This window comes from Carassius carassius, chromosome 22 (genome assembly GCF_963082965.1).
Source record: "Carassius carassius chromosome 22, fCarCar2.1, whole genome shotgun sequence".
In the NCBI taxonomy this organism is placed as follows: domain Eukaryota; kingdom Metazoa; phylum Chordata; class Actinopteri; order Cypriniformes; family Cyprinidae; genus Carassius; species Carassius carassius.
The window spans coordinates 10,033,171-10,048,899 of record NC_081776.1 but is presented as its reverse complement, the minus strand read 5'-3'; the positions used below and the strand labels follow the sequence as shown (position 1 = coordinate 10,048,899).

The following is a 15,729-nucleotide window of genomic DNA, read 5'->3' as shown; positions in this document are numbered from 1 at the left end:
CTCATGCAGTGCTAAAGTTTTGTTAAATAAGCCAATTAAGCCAAACTATTTGAAAAACTATTTAAATGTTTAAAAAACAATCGGGGAGAAGAGTTTACCTTAAAGAAGAACACAAGCCTGGTTTGCATTTCAGCATTTTACAAACAAACGAGATTTAGATTCATCAAGATCTGAGCCGACTGCTGTCTTCAGGAATGAACACAAGACAATTACAGAAGATTTTTGTCTTTAGAAATGAATGACTGGTGCTATTTTGCACGACTCCTCATTATTGGAGGCTTAATGTCCTGAAATGGGTGTCTAATAAGAAAGACATATAGAGTTTGGAGTCCTTCAGGACCAGGATTGTGGATTGCATGAGGGGTCTGTCTGTGGCAGGCAAGCAGATGGAATATGGATGCAGTATGGGCCTGCAGGTGGAGCTGTGATGCAGTGTTTTGAGACCTTTGCGTTCAGGAATATTGCAGTGAATAAAGCATACCATGATTCCAACAAGTAGCCTACTTTACAGCAAAGTGGGAAAGATTGTCAGATTATTGGTAATTAAAGTTATGCAAATATCAGCCAAAGGTCATAGACACCTGCTGGACTATATTTTATGTCTGCAACGTCATTCTATGAAGCATCTGTAGAATTTTTATTGTAACTCTTGGAGTCAAGAGTACAACTCTATTGTAACTCATATCCATTAGCATGTTCCTTTTGTATAATTAACATCCTCACTTGGATTGATTTATTTACGAATCTGTTTATTCTGATTAATCGCGGAGGGATAAAATAATGAGCGTAAATAAATGAGTTTAAAGCTAATCTCCTGACATAATGTTTGTATTACATGTTTACATCCTAATCTCCAAATCATCTTGTCGATTAGATATTCAAATCCGTAAACCATTCTGTCCGCAGTGTTATATTCACCAGTGTTTCCCCCAAATCCGTTCCACTGTGTAATGCGTGCATTATAGACACATTAAAAGACACTGGGGTGCAGCATATGCCTCATTCATGCCAGCCGCGCGCGCTGATTGCAGCCAATAAGATTTTACAATTAGCCCAATCAGCGGGTAGACTCGGGATGTCACTGCAGTCGAGAAGTCAGAAGGGTTTGTGAAACAAGACAGTCGCTGCGTCTCAGCGGAAAGCCACTGTCTCACGCCTCTCCTCTGGTTACTTGGGAGTCAGCTGCGAACCAGCAAACTCCGAAACAGCCCCTCTGACTGCAGCACGCATTCGCACGGCGCGTTCTGTCCCTCAACTGCTGCACGCGGAATTCCAGTTGCCGTTTTAGCGCGCTTTAAATTCTGTCAAACAGCACGTCACGATGGAAACTATAGAGCGAGCGGCAGTTTTAACGGTCACCAGCACTTCGGTTTAGTGGGTGATGGGATTCTGCAGCTCGCCTGTCATTTCTTCCTGAGGAGATTGAACGCGGAGGATCTTTTCGATAAATTTAAGTGTCTGTGATACTCGAGTGTTTTAAAACGGCGCCTGGCTGTATTTGTGGAGTGAGTTGGGATTCCTGTAAAGGTGTCTATCATCCGCAGTGTGAGCGCGACTGCGGCGGTGAAGTGAAATCCGCAGCAAGAACAGGTAAGCGCTTGACACGGGACAACCGTGGAACGGGATTGGCGTTTTACATATTGAACTTGTTATTTAACAGAATAATGCTTGGGGAAAGGTTATTTGTGCAGGTAAGCGAGGCGTTTTACCTGCTATGTAGCCTAGTATAAGTGCGTACTGTGAGGAGGGCAATGCAGCATCCGCACCCGTGCATTACAGAATTGTGAGAGATTTTACTCCCTGGAGCTTTTACGTTTAAAACTGAGAATAGGATATGGGGACCGTTTTAAACTGCAAATTTAAAATACGCAGTTATTTATGAAAGGCACACAAGCACATACGACTCTTAAAGGGATAGTTCACCCAAAAATGATAAGTCTTGTCATCGTTTGCTCAACCTCATGTTATTCCAAACCTCGTTTACTTTCTGGATCGCAGATGTTGTGTATAATGACAGCCTCCGTCATCGGTCACTTTCATTGTATGGTGACTGAGGCTGTCAATCATTAATATTGTGCCTAACATCATATCTTGTGTACGGAAGAAAGTCATAATGCTCGGAACAACATGAGGTTGAGTAAATGACAATTTTCAGTGTGGACTGATCTATGTCTATAATAGGTAGGATACTTAAACTGTTTAGACTATGTTGTTCAGTTTGTCTCATAATACTAGGCTTAAGACGTGGTTTATGATAGAAAGTATAGCTGACGCAGTTAGCATTCATTATTTTACGCACATGTTTCACCGCAAAAGCGCTGTTTTGGAAACACTCTGCTTGGCTGGCCAGAGATGAAACGCTATAAACGGCGTGCATGGGACTGTTTAAAGTCTAAAGGAAAAAGAGCCCGTTACAGGCACGCGGCTGTACCGCGAGAGCGTTAACTAGAGAGCGCTACTTGCTCTTTGAGCCGCGTGCGCATTACCTGACGGCGCAGTGTGGGGAATGAGCGGCTATTATATGTGATCTATCATCAGCATTGTTTATGCTGGTCTATTTACATACACCGTTGCAATTATGAATGGATCAAGAGTTTTCCCTAATTAACATGTTAAACCAGAGTCCGCTAATTAATCCTGTACTCCAATGGAGCCATTGCCTTGTCAGGGATGGAAATTAACTTTTTTGTCCACCGGCCACTGTGGCTGGTGGATTTCAAAATCTACCAGCCACTCAATGTTTTTACCAGCCACTTTCTTGTTTTTAACCGACAATGTGTAACTGCGTGTGAAAATTAATACTACAAGATCTACAATACTTAAGCAGTTTATTTAATCTCAAGTCTCAGTGAAATACTGACATTTTCTCTTTCAGTGATGCTCAAAAATGCTGCCTATCTAGGCAGCTTACAAGGTTTTGAAACATCCGACTCTTGCTGAAGTAGCTCATTCTCTCAACTCCATAGCCCAACCGGATGATACACTGCACTGTTTTTGTACACATTAATCATGTTGTATTTAATTCCAAAGGAAAGGATTCACCAGTATTTGTATGTGTATTTTTATATTTTTTGTGGTTGAGGGAACACGTGGGGAAAAGTCCCCTGTTCAACACCGTATCACTGAAAGAAATCTCTGCTTGGAAACTTTTACACCATCTTCAAACGAACGCACAGCATTTTTAATACATCGTTTTTACGCGTCTCGTCACGCCAGAGCTGTCAAACATGTGTAGTGATACAATGTTGTTTCTACATAACTTACAACCCTCTACGGACACCTTGGCAATTGAATCGCCATTGGCTAGTAATTATTTTAGTTTACTCCCCAGTCAGTCAAGCTTTATAATAATCAAATATAATTTAAGAATAGAATTTTAGTAATTAGAAGTAAACTTGTTAACCATGTTTGAATGCTTATTAGTCGTTTTAACTGAACATTTTAACTGGACTGGTGGTGGTGCTTTTTTAGACATTCAGTGTTTCTGTGAAAAAAACCTTACAAAACTCCTGATAAGATAATAATAATAATAATAATTCAATTCCTACTAATAAAACACACTAAGGATTACTAAGGATTAATGAGCTGCTGGATTCAGGTTTTGTTTGTTCGCTCGAACTGATTTGCTGAAATCAAAACAGGGACGATAATAGGTGAGCGCCAGCCAATGAGATTGCCATTTGCGCATTAACTCCACCCACTACCGGAAAACCCAGCTGTTCTTAAAAGCTGAAGTCTTCCATAGGAACGCCATTATTTTGACATCAAAATACAACAAATAATATTGTTTAAATCTAGCATGTTAATCCCCTCTCTCTCTTTCTCTATATGAGTTTGCGAGAAAGTGACGGCGATTTATGCTCCTTAACACTAGAGTTCACGGTACATTAAAGGCCATGTTGCAGGTTAACCACCACTTTCGATTAATGGGTACATAAATCACTCAAGATATGCATGTCATTTTTAAAATGTCTCAAAAATGGTCTTAAAGACCAGTTTTTTACTTTTTTGGTATTAACGTTTTTTTTTACGCAACTCTGTGATGACGTCACGTTGGGGAGAAGTCGAGGAAAGGTAGCCTCAGCCTAGTATGATGCTGCGTTCCAGACAATCCGTAACCCGTGTTTTTCCAACCTTAAACCCGTGAAAGTGCACTGGAACAGCAGTCAAACCCGTGACTTCCCACCCATGAACTCGTGTCTCGTACTAGATGGATGGACTCAGAGTTCCGAGGTCACACAGCACGCGAAACAATGATGGCAGCCCCTACGAATAATACTGCCTATGGATGCAGTGTTAATGCAAGTGGTACACGTTGAAGTGTCCTGGTGAGTTGCTATCTTTTAGCATCACAGCAATGAGCACTGGAGCTAGTCTACGAGCAGCAGTGCACAATAGCGACACATATATTTTTTACTGTCATTGAATAGCAACGAGTGAAAAATCAACGTTTTCTTTATATCTAGTGGCAGTGATCATGACGTTAGTTCAGATAAGTACCGGTAACCTTTGTCATAGTGTCGTAGAACTGGTAAACTTTGTCTTTGTCATCTAGAAATAAAAGGCATCATGCCAGCTATATGGACGTTTCTAAGCGTTTATCTCTTCCTCCGGTGAAAATGTTGTTGCAAACATAGCCGCATGTCTGTCGCTGTGTTTGGCAGGTGCTTGTGTGGGCGGTGCTGTCCCATGGAAACTGCGTTGGAAAGCTTGTGCTGTAGGGAAGTGAGTGCGTTTTGGTCGCTGTTGGTCGATATCTCTCTATCTGTCGGTCTATCTATCTATATATCTAGTCTATCTATATATATCTATGTATTTATCTATTTATCTATAATCTGCGCTATCTGAATACTCTCGTCTCTCTAGTCACTCTCAATGCTCTCAAGGCGGGCTTTGGTAAATTCTCTCCCCAACGTGACGTGATGCAATGCATTGTGGGGGAAAGGAGACCGCTGTAAGATTTTACCTACTTTTTCGTATTATATTCCGTTTTGTGATACCCAACAACATAAAATACAATAGATAACAGTTTAAATGTTTATTACCAACAAGCAAATTGCACAAATTCGTAAAAAAATTAACCCTGCAACACGGCCTTTAAACACCGGTGCGTTGCGCATCCATTGAGGAAAAAAAAAAGCACAGATTGTCTGACGGAGAGTCAGAGAGTGTTCGCGAGTGAAAATATCTGTGCTAAACTTAGCCTCCAACTAACACACTGGCGAGTAAAATCAGATAATTTATTAGCCATTGGTTCATATTAGACATCATTTAGTAGCCAGAAGGAAGATTTAGTCGCATATGAGAGTGATTTACTCGCAATATAGAGGGTTAACATACTAGCCACAGAGCTAACTTCTGAAAAAGTACTTGAAGACTGGAAGTAAAATGCATCCCCCGGACAGCAGTTAGACACACAACCGATAATACTGTTTGTTAGTTTGCTTATTATGCCGTTAAAAACAAAAAGATAAACACAAACTGTCCCTATAATCTAAAAGTTACCGAGGTTTGACAGAGATGTGACAGTATGCGGAAACTTGTACACGATAACAAATTCAACTCTTCACACGATCTTGTATATCATGAGCACGTGCTATAAAACGTACAGTAAATAACCAACAAATATATGACTCCGCCGGCGGCACTAACTTTCAGCTGCAAACACTGTACTGGGAACAACGCCGCCGTTTCGAGCCCGGTTTACACCGCCCTTCTCCATGGAGCTGCTTCTGATGATATTATACTTTATTGCGTGTTGTACACACACCAGGGATGAAAACTAATGAAACTGTATGCTATTTTTATTTACCCGCCACGGTGGCCGGTAGGTGAAGCGAGTTTACCCGCCACAACACAAACACACCCGCATTTGGCTGGTGGCGGGTTTTAATTTCCATCCCTGCCTTGTGTCTCAGAGCAATACAACTGCAAACCCCTGTGGTTGCCTTAATGCAGCATAGATCAGCTGAGGACACATCTAACGCATGTTTCTGATGTTCAGTTTGTCCAGTGGACACATCTCCAGTCCTCTGTCCTCACAGCTTGAGCATCATCTTCAGTAACGCATCACTGACTGTTTGAAAACCTTTGAACTGAAAGGTTATAGCGGACTTAAATGAAAACGGTTTTGTTATACTCCTCTTTTTTTCAGCTGAGAGTGTGAGTCTGTGTGGTTTGTACTGGAATCTAAAGTAATCAGAGGAGTTCACACTTGTGTTGAGTGGTATTTCAGTAAGGATTCTATTCATAATGGGACTTCACAGAGTTTACAGACGCTGACTCTATTTGGAGGTTTCTGCGTATGAATTAGGAATTTATGAAGATTGTGTTAATGAAGTATTTAAGTTTTAGTGAACTGAGTGGATTTTGTTCTCTTTAGAGACTGATAGGAAACAAGGCTTTTGTACTGTGAGTGTACATTGTGTCTACATTTGGCCAATTATGGCTTGCATTTTAATAGACTAAAGTAATAAGTGAATGCCAGTATGTGTGTGCATTTGCATGCACCCGCAAGGCAACGATATGGCCTTTTTTGTTTGTGCATCCATTTGTTAAAGTGTAGGTGTTGTTACCTCAGGAGTTGTATTATGTGGATGATTGTGTTAAGAACTCAATGCATTCTTTTGCCTCAGTGCCCCTGAGTTTCAAGGAGAAACGGCAAGTACCATCAGAGTGTGATAAAACATGAAACTTAATTATTTCAGTGTGTTCCAGTGGCGTTTCAACCTTGAATGCGTGACAGTCTGCCTGTCTTTCTACCCCAAGAGAGCTTTCAGAGACCTTAAACCGTGCTATCAGCAAGGATGAATATAATGCTGACATTTTCAAAATCTTTTTCTTCTTGGCCATAGTTAGAGAGAGGCTTAGACATTGATTGGTATACGGAATGCAGTGAATGTAAACATGGAATTACAACCCGAATTCCGGAAAAGTTGGGACGTTTTTTAAATTTGAATAAAATGAAAACTAAAAGACTTTCAAATCACATGAGCCAATATTTTATTCACAATAGAACATAGATAACATAGCCAATGTTTAAACTGAGAAAGTTTACAATTTTATGCACAAAATGAGCTCATTTCAATTTTGATTTCTGCTACAGGTCTCAAAATAGTTGGGACGGGGCATGTTTACCATGGTGTAGCATCTCCTTTTCTTTTCAAAACAGTTTGAAGACGTCTGGGCATTGAGGCTATGAGTTGCTGGAGTTTTGCTGTTGGAATTTGGTCCCATTCTTGCCTTATATAGATTTCCAGCTGCTGAAGAGTTCGTGGTCGTCTTTGACGTATTTTTCGTTTAATGATGCGCCAAATGTTCTCTATAGGTGAAAGATCTGGACTGCAGGCAGGCCAGGTTAGCACCCGGACTCTTCTACGACGAAGCCATGCTGTTGTTATAGCTGCAGTATGTGGTTTTGCATTGTCCTGCTGAAATAAACCAGGCCTTCCCTGAAATAGACGTTGTTTGGAGGGAAGCATATGTTGCTCTAAAACCTTTATATACCTTTCAGCATTCACAGAGCCTTCCAAAACATGCAAGCTGCCCATACCGTATGCACTTATGCACCCCCATACCATCAGAGATGCTGGCTTTTGAACTGAACGCTGATAACATGCTGGAAGGTCTCCCTCCTCTTTAGCCCGGAGGACACGGCGTCCGTGATTTCCAACAAGAATGTCAAATTTGGACTCGTCTGACCATAAAACACTATTCCACTTTGAAATAGTCCATTTTAAATGAGCCTTGGCCCACAGGACACGACGGCGCTTCTGGACCATGTTCACATATGGCTTCCTTTTTGCATGATAGAGCTTTAGTTGGCATCTGCTGATGGCATGGCGGATTGTGTTTACCGACAGTGGTTTCTGAAAGTATTCCTGGGCCCATTTAGTAATGTCATTGACACAATCATGCCGATGAGTGATGCAGTGTCGTCTGAGAGCCCGAAGACCACGGGCATCCAATAAAGGTCTCCGGCCTTGTCCCTTACGCACAGAGATTTCTCCAGTTTCTCTGAATCTTTTGTTGATGTTATGCTCTGTAGATGATGAGATTTGCAAAGCCTTTGCAATTTGACATTGGGGAACATTGTTTTTAAAGTTTTCCACAATTTTTTTACGCAGTCTTTCACAGATTGGAGAGCCTCTGCCCATCTTTACTTCTGAGAGACTCTGCTTCTCTAAGACAAAGCTTTTATAGCTAATCATGTTACAGACCTGATATCAATTAACTTAATTAATCACTAGATGTTCTCCCAGCTGAATCTTTTCAAAACTGCTTGCTTTTTTAGCCATTTGTTGCCCCCGTGCCAACTTTTTTGAGACCTGTAGCAGGCATTAAATTTTAAATGAGCTAATTAAGTGGATAAAAGTGTAAAATTTCTCAGTTTAAACATTTGCTACGTTATCTATGTTCTATTGTGAATAAAATATTGGCTCAAGTGATTTGAAATTCCTTTAGTTTTCATTTTATTAAAATTTAAAAAACGTCCCAACTTTTCCGGAATTCGGGTTGTATTAATGATAAGAGTGAGACTTTTTTTTAAAAAAATACTTTTTTTTATTTATTTCTAATAAAATATTAGAAATATAGCTGTTTGGATGAGGGGCCACTGGCTTGGGCTAAAATGTAAAAGTATCTTCACTTTTCAGTAGGTGCTCAGAGCAGCTGACATGAGGATGAATGACTGGTTTGGGATCAGGTGAATGACTGTCTCTGTCTGCATTTCCAAAGAAGAGCCGCCCCCTCTGTTTTTATAGGTTGCTGATTGGTTGGACCAGCTAATCATGTTAAGGTTTTGCTTTGCTCCAAGGCACAGCATATGTATTTGAGTTTGTCTATTGCTCTGTTCTAATTACTAATTGATGCAGTTATGGTGAGAATAATGGCAATATAATGGCATCGTCTAATTAATAAAGCTGTGTAAACTGCATTATTGCACTGTCAGTGGGATATGTATTATATCAAACATTATCTTTTTATTTATATAATGTACTATATAGAAAATTCTACTTGAATTTATTTTTTTTTGGCAATATTTAACTTCTATTGGGAAGCTCTTTACATAAAGTTTGATATACAAGTGTGTTTAACTTTATCTGCATAAATACAGTATACTCGTGCATATATAATATTTCCAGTGGCTTTTTTTTGCTTGTATCGTCACAAAGTGAAAGTATAATATCCAGACGCAGTAGCCAACAGGAATCTAAGAGGAAGAAAAATCAATTTTTTGTAATCTTGTTGTGCTTAATGAGACTCTGCTTGACTGTTTTTCTCTACCGGCCTGTTGAAAACGTGCTTGTGTGTATGTGTGTGGTGGAACAAATTATCCATGTACTTAATCTTCTGTTATAACTGGGTTACTACAACAGTTTTTAAAGCTTAGCAACAAACACACATTTTTCAATTTTGTCCTATCTATTTTACATGCAGTGTTTCTTTGGGAAATAAATTAATCTTGTACCTGGAAAGTGTTTGCTCTTTGCCAGAGCAAAAAGTTTATTTACATCTTAAATATTTGCGTTAGGAACACAGAGAGACTGTTTCTTATTGCAGATCTGTTTATGAATATGCACATATTCTCATGCCATGAGTGGTTCTATGTGGAACTGAATGGGATTTTATGTAGGTAAACGTGTGAATTGCGAGTGACAGTTCTGTCTGCTTGTGACCACCGGCGGCGCCAGGGGGGGTCCTGGGGGGTCTGAAGACCCTGCCAAAAAATTCCTTGACCCCCCCACCCTCTTCCTGATTAAATCTATCTATCTATCTATCTATCTATCTATCTATCTCCGAGATAAATATAAAAATAAATCTCTTCAAACTACGCAGAACAATAATAAATAATAATTATTTCGACATTTATTCGTACACTGAACGAGAACTGTTTCTATCTGATGCGTCCGATTCGAGAACCGAGGAGCTGATGATACTGCACATGTGTGATTCAGTGTGAAGCAGACTGACTCACAGCTCGTCTGAACCGAACTGATTCTTTTGATGATTGATTCTGAACTGATTCTGTGCTAGTGTTATGAGTGCGGGTAAACCGAAGGCTTGAATGAAGGGCAGTCATCGCGAATGATATTACATCGAGCGCAAAAGAACCGGTGAACCGTTTTTTTTTTTTTTTTTTCAACTGGTTTTATTTGATCGAACTGTCCGAAAGAACCGGTTCACTTGAGCACCTGCTCCTTTGCCCCTTAAGTGCCCTTTTGTCAAAGCAAAATTTCCTCGAATTTTTTTTGTAATAACATTCCCTTTTGTGAATGCCTGCCCACGCCCAATCAATATTAGTACAATTTATTAATAATAATTTAGCCATAAATAAAATGACCAACATGATGACATTTCACCTGACGACGACCTCATCCGACCGGGATGATTCCTCACGCGCATTTTTTAATTGCTAAAGGATATTTTCAGAGCCTATCCTCCAACAAAAAACAACCATATAGGTCGTTTGTGCAAGCACCTTATTACGACCTATATTTACGTTTTAAAGTTAAGCGCCCTCTAGCGGGCGTAAAAATAATGACAGTATCACGTTGCGTCTGTCGTCATGAAATGACGTATAACGTCATTACCTATCAAAACGCACGTTTATTTAAATGCAATGTGTGGGCTTTTTACACCGATCTCACAGTATTTCCTACATATTTTACTAGGTGGCTTATTCGTTCGAATGACCACACCTAACCCCACCCCTAAACCTAACCCTCACAGAAATCATGCTAAATTATGATTTATTGAGCATATACATTTTTGTGCACATCCGTTCCCTGGGATCGAACCCATGATAGCATGATTACCTATCGATGTATAGCGCAATAATCTACCAACTGAGCTACACGAAACGCAAATCAGAGGGCAAATAAAAGAGTACAAAACATTAATATGAAAACGACCTTTTGCCAATAGGGGCGCAATTGTAGTATACGCTCTGATGGGTCGTATTTCAGGGATTTGGACAAACGACCTATACGGGCGTATTGGTTGGAGGACAGGTTGTATTTTCAACACCGCGGCAGCTGGTAAGTGGTGTTTCATTCTCAGCAAAGTGATTTTGATGTTTATTTACTTATTATTATTTTACAAGAACGATGTGATGTGAGAACATGCAGATGTTGTTTATATTGCTATGTGTAGCCTGTAGTGTAGAAGTAACACTAGCGTGCGGTTTGAGGGAGAAAAGTTTCACAGGTTATTTGACTAAACTATTATTATATTACAGTACTTGTTTATTTTTTAACACCTAGAGTGCCTTAAAAATAATTCACAACACTGGTAAGGCTTATTCAGATTTTCTCATTCTCTGAATTATCATTATAAAAATAAAAACAATTCAGAAATGAATTAAAATATAATTATATTTTAAATGTGACGGAAATATTTTTTTTTCTACAATAGCAACAGTGTTTACAACAGCAAGACCACTTTAGCCTGTAAACTCAATAATATCTCTCTGGAAATAAATGTAAAAATATCAATGTCAATAAAAAATACATAATATACCTGACATCAAAGTGCAGTGTGAAGGATATGAATAACAAATGTAGCCTGTCATTTGTTTACATTGCAACGGTGTTCGATTTTAGAAACTACAACAGTAATAATAATATGAATCACTATATTCCAGTGTATCAGTTTTTTTAATGTTTTGTATCAATATTTAAGGTGGACTTATTGATTAGGTGCAAGAGTAGTAGTGATGGTTAAAATAATAGAATAATGCTGAAATAGTAAATTGAGCCTTGTTCCTAGATGGACAGAGAGTGGAAAGTAATAGATCAAATGAGGAGATGGAGAAAGAGGAAGAAAAAGAGGGAAATGTAGAGGCACACGTGACCGAGAGAGCAGGTAACAGCAAGCCAGGAGACAGAGGCTGGTGAGAAAGAGGAAAATGTAGAGGCACAAGCGTTTTCTATAGTTTTTACTATAACGGCTGTTCTTAATTATTCTGTAGAACAGAGAAGAAAAAGCCATCAGGTTGGTACAATTTAAGACTTTTCAGTTTCTAATCCCAGAGCTATTATTATTTTAAACTTAAAATTCTTCTCTATTGTTTCTTTTTCAAAACTGCATCAAAACATTTGCTGCTGTATCAATACATAATCATACATATCGATACGCGAATCAGCAAGGAATGCATCACAATATATTGCTATATTGATATTTTGAACAGCGCCATTTAAAGCCTTGTTCCATGTGCCCCTTTTATACTTTGAGCACCTGCCCCTCCAAAGGTCTCTGCATGGCCCTGTTCAGAGGGAGTGTCAGCCACATTAAAAAAGTTAACCGCTTAAGTCATTTGTGGATTAATGCATATTGGAGAAGCGAACCGTTTAAAGGATCACTTTTTTTGTAAGGATCATTTGTATTTAGCTTTGTATTGTTAGAAACCCAGTCATATATTATAATGATCATGGATTTTTCCTTTATTTTTCCCTGAGATGGGAGAAATAAGGATTTAAGTGTTTTACTTCCTGCTTATGACGTAAAAATCGTCATTTTGCGTCATAATAAGCAGGAAGTCAAAATTCATTGAAAAGTGTAGAGACTACAGACACTAGCTTATTATTATTCCAGGGGGTGGGACCCACTCACCCTACAGGCCTATTACAGATCAGTGGATGGGACTAAACTTACAGAAACGAAAATGAAAATCCGCCATCTTGTTTGGAAGCTATGTAGCTAAGCAAACAAGCGCTTATGGAGTCAGATTTACGAGAATGGCTGGAGGAACAACTCATGATATGGAAGAGGTTTTTCAAAGTCTGTTGCTCGAAACAACAGATGTTCGTGGCTATCTATACGAGCCACAATATAGCGCAGAGCAGCTGAGGCTGATGGAGGAACAGGAGGCGGCGGCTGCAGCCGAGGCCGGAGACCTGCCTGACGTGTCCGAAGAGCCCGGGCGTGCTCGAGCTGGTGCGGACTGGTGGTGCCTGTGCTCTCGTTGTGCGCCTACGGACACAGAGCTAGAGTCCGTCTGCTGCCAAGAATTTCAAAGATGCCAATTTCTCCTAGAAGAAATGTCTGAGGCAGACAAGGACACGGATGTTTGCGTTGTGAACCATCCTAGTTTCGCCCCGCATATGGACAGAGGCGTCCTGGAGACATATTTCAGAATTCCGAAGGTAAACTGGAAACGCCAGCCAGAGCCTGCAGGGACAAATGGACGTCTAACTGTAAAGTAACGTTAAATGTTTCAATTTTATTTATTATTCATTTCGTGAAATGTACACAATTTCTTCAAGCATTATTATCACAAAATGATTCCCGGTTAATAAGTTACGTAACGTCATTTTTTAATGCACAAAAAGCTTACTGTGGCATTGTTTACTACTGTGGCACGTAAATACCATACATCGCTAACTGTGTCCTCAATGTCTTGGGAGTGGGAGTGGCTTGTGGAGCTGTGCAAATGTGTTGCATTGTGGGAGTTGTGGTTTTCCATACAAATGAGCCCTAAAGTTACTTTCTGTAATAACTCGGTCAAAAAGGCACCAAATTCGAAAATTTTAATAGATTTCGACTACATATATGACCCACTTTCAATGAAGATTAATGTTCCCACGGGTGAAATTCTCCTTTAAAACGCAGACCCTTTAAAGTTTGATCATATTGTTTGCAAACTGCAATTGATTAATTAATTAAAAACAAAGTAGTTGATATGCTTTGTTGTTTAGTAGCAGTAATATGCAGTTATTAGCAGTGTCCACTATTTTTTGTTGGTTTTCATGAGACCCCCCTTGAAATGACCAGGACCCCCCATTGCCCCCCCCAATCGAAAATGTCTGGAGCCACCACTGCTTGTGACATCTTCTGAATAGACTCCTGCTGTGCATCTCCCATGTCCCACGTGTGTGCGTTGCTGATGTGTACGTGAGCGCGTTTGTCTGTGTGGATAATGAGGAGAGCGTGACTTACACCAGTGAGAAACTCACTGCAGATAGAAATGTTGAACAAATTAATTAAAAGGTATACAAAAAGTATTATAACAATTGCTAATATACGATTAGTAACAGAAAGGCAAACATAATACTTTCTCATTTGCCGTTAGCATTGGGCAAATACGCATATCATTTAAACAAACCTTTAAACAGTCGTGTCAAAAGTATTGACATTCATTACTCAAGCAGAAGTATACAAGGGTTTAAAAAGACTTTTGTAAAAGTTGAAGTATCAACTCAAGCTTTTTACTCAAGTAAAAGTGTAAAAGTACTGTTTAAAAAACTACTTAAAGTGTAAAAGTAATGTAAGGAAAAAAAATTAAGAACAAAAGCTTAGGCCGCACCACAGGGGCCTATTGTGCACTACCCCACCTCCTAAAATAAAAATTTTTCTAAAGGCCATCGGCCATAATGCCTATAATGTTATATTAAAATGGGGCTACTTGTTTCAGCCGCATATATGCCCATTGAAAATGAATGCATTTTAGTACAATGCAAATACATTAAAGGACTAGAGATATGATGACTAGTTGCCTATAAGTATTGTTATGGTGCAAAAAGTCAAACTTCAGGGCATGTCATTAATAACCTTTAATGGAATGTAAATGTATATCCAAGCTTAGCTGCAGGAATCTGCGAGGGCAATGGACAAGAACATTGGTGCAGGCTAAGAAACAATTAGGTGCGGTTGTCTATATAAAATAAACATTATAGTGCTGTCAAAATTAATGGGGGGGGTAACGAGTTACAAAGTTAGTATAGCCTACTTATCACAACATTGTCAATCGCGTCGTAAATCGCAAATGATAATTTATTCAAACTTCTTGCTACCGAACTACCTACAGTAGCTTAATTTGCGGAGGAAGAAGAGAAGGTATACATTTGGTAAATGAGCCAGTGAGAAATAATAACTTTTAAGTAGGGTCCAGTGCCTTTTCGATGCTTTTATAACGGTACCGGCGTCTAAACGGTGCCTGAACCGATACTTTTAAAAAAGAACCACAAAAAAAAAACTGGATAACATTAAAAAACATTACAAATATTTAAAATAAATCCATAGCTTTGGATGCTATGGATGCTCTCATTTCCCAAGTTATGCTTCCCTTACTCTAAGGCTAATAAATGTATTTCACAATCTGGGTCATTATTTAATACAATACCACACATAATGTTTCTAATGTATCTCTGTCACTCACTCTGATATTTAGATGAGTGCTGTCTGTCTTTATTACTAGAATTACTGTATGCTCATTCTTTATAAAGTAACGTTTTAAGCCAGTTATTTATATCTTTTGCTGTAGTGTGTCAGTAGGAAATATCAGTTTGCCATTCATTTTAACAATAATCTACTGTGATTTTGAATGCACAAGCAGTCTGACAACGGCAAAATGAATGTTTGGAAATGTAAACTGATATTTTATACTGACACACTACAGCAAAATATATAAATAACTGGCCGAACACCATTCTTTTAAGTGAAAATACTAACACTGTGCCTAAGACTTTTGCACAGTAGCTAGTGTATGTATAAAGTACGTATGATTAAATTAAGTATATTTTAATAAGTGTAATTAAAGTATGTGTTCGTACAGATTGAAGAGCGTGGTGAAAGACGGAGAGGAGACTGGTATGATGCCGGTTTCATATGAAATTTAAGGGGACTGACTCTCAGGCGATCCCAAATTTGTGTACAGTTTATGGAGCTAAATGCTACAGCCCCGCTAAAAAAGCCTAGCGACACCTAGGGCTGGGCGATATATCGAATATT

At 39.2% G+C, this 15,729-nt stretch overlaps 1 protein-coding gene across 1 annotated transcript in view; it reads left to right on the top strand.

Annotated features, from left to right (window-relative positions):
- The first annotated feature begins 1,047 nt into the window (after window positions 1-1,047).
- LOC132098906 (plexin-A4-like) overlaps window positions 1,048-15,729 on the top strand; it is a 224,646-nt gene continuing 209,964 nt past the window's right edge. Inside the window, exon 1 of the mRNA XM_059505180.1 lies at window positions 1,048-1,590. The gene's annotated coding sequence lies outside the window, so the exon portion shown is untranslated. The remainder of the gene's footprint in view (window positions 1,591-15,729) is intronic.